The sequence below is a fragment of the Panthera onca genome, chromosome A1 (genome assembly GCF_046562875.1).
Source record: "Panthera onca isolate mPanOnc1 chromosome A1, mPanOnc1 haplotype 2, whole genome shotgun sequence".
NCBI classification, from domain to species: domain Eukaryota; kingdom Metazoa; phylum Chordata; class Mammalia; order Carnivora; family Felidae; genus Panthera; species Panthera onca.
The window spans coordinates 209,414,432-209,421,281 of NC_138339.1; the positions used below are offsets into that span (position 1 = coordinate 209,414,432).

A 6,850-nucleotide genomic window follows, 5' to 3' on the forward strand; every position below is an offset into this window, starting at 1 on the left:
CACACACAGAGGAATATTATTCGGCCATATAAAACAATGAAATCTTGACATCTGCAACAATATAAAAGGCATAGAGCATATAATACTAAGTGAAATAAGTCAGTCAGAAAGACAAATATCGTATGATTTCACTCATATGTGGAATTTAAGAACCAAAACAAACTAACAAAGAACGAACAAACAAAAAACAGACTCTGAAATACAAAAAACAAACTGATGGTTGCAGGAGGGAAGGTGGATGGGGGATGGGCAAATAGATAAAAGGGATTAAGAGTATATTTATGTTGAACACTGAGACGTGTAGAATTGTTGAATCATTGTATTGTACACCTAACCTAATATAGCACTGTATTTTAATTATACATTAATAATAATAATAATAATAATAATAATAAATCATTGGTAGTCTCTTATTTCTTTTTACTATAGAATAAACTGTAAATTTAAGTTAATGGGAGTGTATAGTCACCCTCAACTGAGGTGGGAAAGGCTATTGTTGGAACAGGTTTCATGAGGAAATATCAGTTTAGAACATAAAGCATTTGCATTGGACATCAAAATGGAGCTGTCAAGTCAGCATTTGGATATATTAGTCATTATGATATAGATTTTATTGGAATCTGGGTAAACAAAATTACACCACCAAGGGAATGGGCACTGAGAAGGAATGACTAGTGTGGTAGGAAGAAAAGCAAGAGGGAGTGGCACACTGGAAGACAAGGGGAGTAAGTGTATCAAAGAAGAGGGCTTAGTGGGGCGCCTGGGTGGCTCAGTTGGTTAAGCATCTGACTTCAGCTCAGGTCATGATCTCGCAGTTTGTGAGTTCAAGGCCTGTGTCGGGCTCCGTACTGATGGCTCAGAGCCTGAAGCCGGCTTCGGATTCTGTCTCCCTCTCTCTCTGCTCTTCCCCTACTCTTGCTGTGTCTCTCTATCAAAAATAAATAGGCATTTAAAAAATTAAAAAAAAAAAGAGAAGAGCTCAGCAAGCTTTCAAATACTGTCGGTAGCTGAAGTAATATATGATATGTAATATGAATGTTATGATATAATATACAATATATATTATACCCTAAATATGTATGTATTCAGAATTGAAGCTTGAATTTATAAAATGCCTGGAATAGAAGTTTTGGCAAATTGAGAAGTTCCAAAGCTTGATTGATGTGGACATCAAAGGAAATTAGAGGAAGTAGAGGTGGGGAGTATAAACCCTTTTTTTTTTTTTTTAGAGGTGGTGGGGAGAGGCACAGAGAGAGAATCCCAAGCATAATCCATACTCAGTGCAGGGCCCGATGCAGGGCTTGATCCCATGACCCCGGAATTGTGACCTGAGTCAAAATCAAGAGTCTGCTGTTGTTTAGCCCAGTGAACCACCTAGGCACTCCTAAACACCTATTTTGAAGTGGAATTTCAATGCCAAAAAGAGAACAAAGAAATATATTTCATTAGGACTCCAGGAAGACTGAGACTTCAGAAGTCAATGCTGAAGTATCAAGCACTTTGGCAAGTCAGGATGTGAGATTTTGCAACAGGATTTAAGGACTTACCCAAATCCAGTGTCACTCACATCACCCTATAAGTAGCCACATATTTAAGCTCCTCTTTTTAAAAAAAATTTTAACATTTTCTTATTTCTTAGAAAGAGAGAGACAGAGACAGAGACAGAGCATGAGTCAGGGAAGGGCAGAGAAAGAGGGAGACACAGAATCAGAAGCAGGCTCCAGGCTCTGAACTGTCAGCACAGAACCCAAAGAGGGGCTGGAACCCATGAACTGTGAGATCACAACCTGAGCCAAAGTTGGACGCTTAACCAACTGAGCCACCCAGGCACTCCTAATCTCCTCTTAAAGATGTTTCTGTATCTGTAAACAAGCACCAGAGGCAGGGTGGTCACATGTCACTCATAAAACAAAGTCTTCAAATGTTGTCTGAAACCACCAAACACAGAAAACCTATCTCCAGCAACGTGCAAACAGTAGGAACTTGTTGACACTGATTATAAGGATGATGATTTTGTGGCTTTTTTTTTTTTTTTTAATTTTTTTTTAACGTTTATTTATTCCTGAGACAGAGAGAGACAGAGCACGAGCAGGCGAGGGTCAGAGAGAGGGAGACACAGAATCTGAAACAGGCTCCAGGCTCTGAGCTGTCAGCCCAGAGCCCGACGCGGGGCTCGAACTCACAGACTGCGAGATCATGACCTGAGCTGAAGTCGGACACTCAACCGACTGAGCCACCCAGGCGCCCCGATTTTGTGGCTTTTTAAATTCACATCTCTATGCAGATAGCAATCACCTTGAAAGACTGATTGCTAATGTTCAAATTGCCTTTTGTGCAAAGCTGACAAATTTTAGACCAAATTGCTGTTGGCTATATTTTCAGAAAGGTAGATCTTAATAATGACATTTAATTTTTCTTTTTTGAACAAATGAATGAGTTTCAAGACTGTTTCTACAAAGACAGAGCACCATATAAATTCCACATGAAAGCAAGCCCTAATTTAAAAAATAATACCCTAATGATGCCTAATTACTTCCTTGAGAATAAGCAGCAACCTAATTAGTCACCTTTATCTTCATATGCACCTGGAATTGCTATTGTGAATAAAGCATACAAAGCACAGTCCATTTTAAAAACAATACTCTGCTGTAAAGGAAACTGAGAAGGTTGGGTTAGGTGGGCAAGGTAATTTATGACAAATCATTAAATTTCTAATGGTATTTGATCCATTTTTTTTTAGGGAATTGATAAAATAATTACCAGAGTTTGGAAAACTCTCCACTGCAAGTTACATAGAATTATTTAAGAGCTACACATAAAGCATTTCCTATAAAGCTAGATAACATGCAGTTTAAGGAGACGGCATGTCTGTATGTGTCAGACATTTCTCTGCCATAGCAAATGGCAACTATTAACTCCAAACTTTGAGATTTTATCCAGAAGAACTTGGAAATCTCTTCTCAGTTAGATAATGTCTTCTCAGAAATGGGCTGTGGACAGGATAGATTAACCAAGCTGACAACCACTCAAATGAGTTTCTGGAGGTGAGCCTTTGCAGACAGAAAGGAAAATAAAAGTTTCCGTGTCTTCACCACTGCTAAAGTGAATGGCTCCAAAATCAGTTTGTACCATCTTCTATAAAATTCAAAGTGAGAAAGGCAAGTCATAGTCTCTCCTTGGTCACTGCACAAGAGCTGGTGCTCATCTGTATTATTAACACTGTAAATCTTTAGAAATATTCAAAGTGGTCATTCTACCCAAGTGGACACAATCCTACTTCATGGTAAATTGTAAATAAATTACCATGGGAGGTAGAAAGCAATCTTTTTGATTACTGTTAAGCAGTTATTTTTTATATTCCTGGCCTTTTCTGAGCAGTTACTTTTAGATACTTTATCAATTGCTTTGTAGCAGCTTACCACAGATTTAGCAATTTAAAAGCAACATGCATTTACTAACAAACAGTGGCTGGCTGTCAGGAGTCTGGGAATTGCCTGGCCAATTCCCACCCTTAGGGTCTCACAGGCTATATAGCCAAAGTCATCCAAGGCTGGGTTCTCATCTGCAGTCTCCACTAGGAAAGGATCTGCTCATAAGCAAATTCTGGTTGTTGGGCAGAATTTATTTCCTTTTCGCTGCAGGACTGATAGCATTACTTTTGCTGGCTGCAAGCTGAAGAGTACCCTTAGCTCCTGGAGTCTGTCCAGAATTTCTAGAGACCACCTGCAGTTCCTCGCCATGTGGAAGTTCTGAGCCTGACCACAAACTTCATTAAGCCAACAAGGAGAGTCTCTAGACAAGTGGGCTAGCAAGACACAGTCTTGTATAAAATGACATGATCACAGGAGTGACCTTCTATCATCCTAGCTATGTTAACTTAGAAGCATGTCACAGGTCCTCACTCACATGAGGAGAGGGGCATAAACAAGGCCATGAAGACCAGGTGGCAAGGATCTTGAGAGGGACCTGCTAGAAACTGTCCAACCTTGTCACCTGTTTATTATGGGGCTTTGTTTCTTCTGTTCCAGCAAACAGATTTTTGTAAACTCTTAACTACAACCACGGAATTGTTGAGACTTTTATTCAGGAGATTTCTTTCTTTGATTTTTTTCATGTATGTATGTATGTATGTATGTATGTATGTATGTATGTATATAGAGAGAAAATGAGTGTGCACATGACCAAGCAGGGAGAGGCAGAAAAATAGGGAGAGAAAGAGAGAGAGAGAGAGAGAGAGAGAGAGAGAGAGAGAGAGACTGAGAATCCCAAGCAGGTCTGCACAATCAATGTAGATCTCAACTTGGGGCTCAATCCCACAAACCACGAGATCATGACCTGAGCTGAAATCAAGAGTGGAATACTTAACCGACTGAGCCATCCAGGTGCCCCTAAGAAGATTTATTTAATAAGTCTGCATACCTAAATTCTCAGTTTTCCATGATGACTATTATGTGCCATTGTCTTCCAATCTCCTACCTTTCCCACAAGAACCAAGAGCATGTTGTTAATTCAAAAAAAAGACACTACATCATTTTGTAGGTTCCTAACAGCCCCATATAGTATAATCAGACTGTTCTTTTTCCTTATTTTCCTTATAGTGCACCCTCTCCTAACTACATTTCTTTAGGCTACTAAATTTCACCTTCCCTTTAGCAACTGGAAAAAGAATATCTTTTTAAAATTTGATTCTTGGAATGGATCAGCTATCTAAAAAAAAAGCTTTAGCACAAAGAATTTGCCCCAACCCCCTGGATTCCTCTCCTCTTTTATTTTCAACTAGTAAATTTGGCTTTCAAGATAATTTGATGTTTACATTTTTATACCTGCCACTGTACCTGACATCTAGGGATGTCCTGCTTTAAAAAAAAAAATCTTCTCTTCTCTCCAAATAAACCGCAAATAACTGAAAAATTGTTTGGTAAACTATAGCCTTAAAACCATACAAAATGCTATTATTTTCTGGATTTTCTGATTATTAAGAAGATTATTTTGATATCCAGGACAAAGTATATCAGTATATAACTTCAATTTCTATGGTGATCACTTAAAGCAGGAACTGCTTACTGTTGTATTCCTAGATATTTATCTTCAGGCCACATTCTATGCCTCTAAGCACTTCATTCTGAAAAACCTATTCATCTAGTCTTCTCAGAGTAAAAGGCTTTTTTCTGTCTTTATTCACAACATGAACCTTTGATGGGACACCTGGGTGGCTCAGTTGTTTGAGCAACTGACTCAATTTTGGATTGGGTCATGGTCCCAGGGTCATGGGATCGAGGCCCATGCCAGGCTCTGCAGGAAGCATGGAGCCTGCTTAGATTCCTCTCTCTCTCTCTCTCTCTCTCTCTCTTTCCCCCCTCTGTTTTTCCCCCACTCATGTTCATTCTCTCTCTCTCTCTATAAACAAACAAAAACCACGTACCTTTGGGTCTTCAACAATTTGACACTGACGTCAGATTCACTGACATTGACATTCTTCTCCTCCCTCCCCTTCCCACCTTTGCATGTTCTCTAAGCACCTATTGGATATACCTGAAGTATTCATTTCCTGATTTGAAAAGCTGATTTTAGTCCTTCATAGCATTTCTTCTCACACTGATTTTCTAATATAATAGCTAGGGGATATTTCTCTAATAATTATATAATTCTCATCATGGGTTTCATCTTTATCAAGAGACTCTCTATGTAACACCAATATCCTTAAGTAATTGCAAGCAGAGTCTACTTTTCCAAAGCTTAGTCTTTCTGTATATAACAATATATTTTTAAAAAGATTGTTATATATTTAGCTTATGTGTGAAATAGCTCAAACTCTATTTGCGGAACACATACAATTACCACATCCACAGTTCACTGTAAAATCAAATTCATCAGCTCTCTTCCTTATACTTTAATTTCCCTATGGCATATGACACACAAAACTACATGCTTCAACTCAGAGTGACTGAGTTGAAAACCCACACTTTGGTATCCTTCTCTCTATTGTTCTAATAGTCACTGACCTCAACAAGTAGACCAGTTTCCCTGGTTTTCATGTGCTCTCTCCTAAGGAACTCTATTGGCACTCTGAAACTTATCTTCAGTCCTTATACTTTGGTCATATTCCCAGGCCCTGTATGTCCTGTATTTGGTATGACATTGGTTCATGGTCCCAGATTTGGCTGACTTCTACTTTTAGTAACTAGTAGTATCGCTTCTCGGCCTTTTGGCTAAGATCAAGTGTAGTAACTAGTAATTATTCCATTAAAAATGCATAAATTAGGGGGGTTTATGGGTGAAATTGGTGATGGGGATAAAGGAGTGCACTCACCCTGTTGTGAACACTGGAAAACGTATGGCATTGTTAAATCACTATATTGTACACCTGAAGCTAGTATAACACTGTTAACTATACTGCATTTAAAGTAAAATTTTTAAAAATGTGCAAATTATGTGAAAATTTGGCCATGGCTTCCAGGTTGCATAATTCCATGGCATGTATATACTATGGGAATTAGTCCCCATGAAATTATGCAACAAGGTGCTCTGCCTGAGCAGTATCTAGAATATAGCGACGTGTAAACAGAAACTTTAACAAATTATTTTCTTTTGCATATATTCTGGCTCTACTAACTAGCCCATCTTTTCCATTATCCACTTAGTCATCCCTTCAGTTGAACCGGGAAGGGTAAATCTTAATTAATATTTCTGTCCATAGAATAAGAACTATTAATTAATTAATATAAAAGGTAATCTAGCTATAAATTATTAAATAAAGTTAAGAGTGTTGAGAGTTGTTTATTTGTAGAATCTGGATGCATACACGGTAACAGAACATGTAAACTCTATGCCATTACTACTTGTAAATATG

The 6,850-nt window shown here is 38.2% G+C and overlaps 1 pseudogene; it reads left to right on the forward strand.

Annotated features, from left to right (window-relative positions):
• The first annotated feature begins 6,189 nt into the window (after positions 1-6,189).
• LOC144613237 (U2 spliceosomal RNA) lies at positions 6,190-6,260 on the forward strand (annotated as a pseudogene).
• Positions 6,261-6,850: the final 590 nt, after the last annotated feature.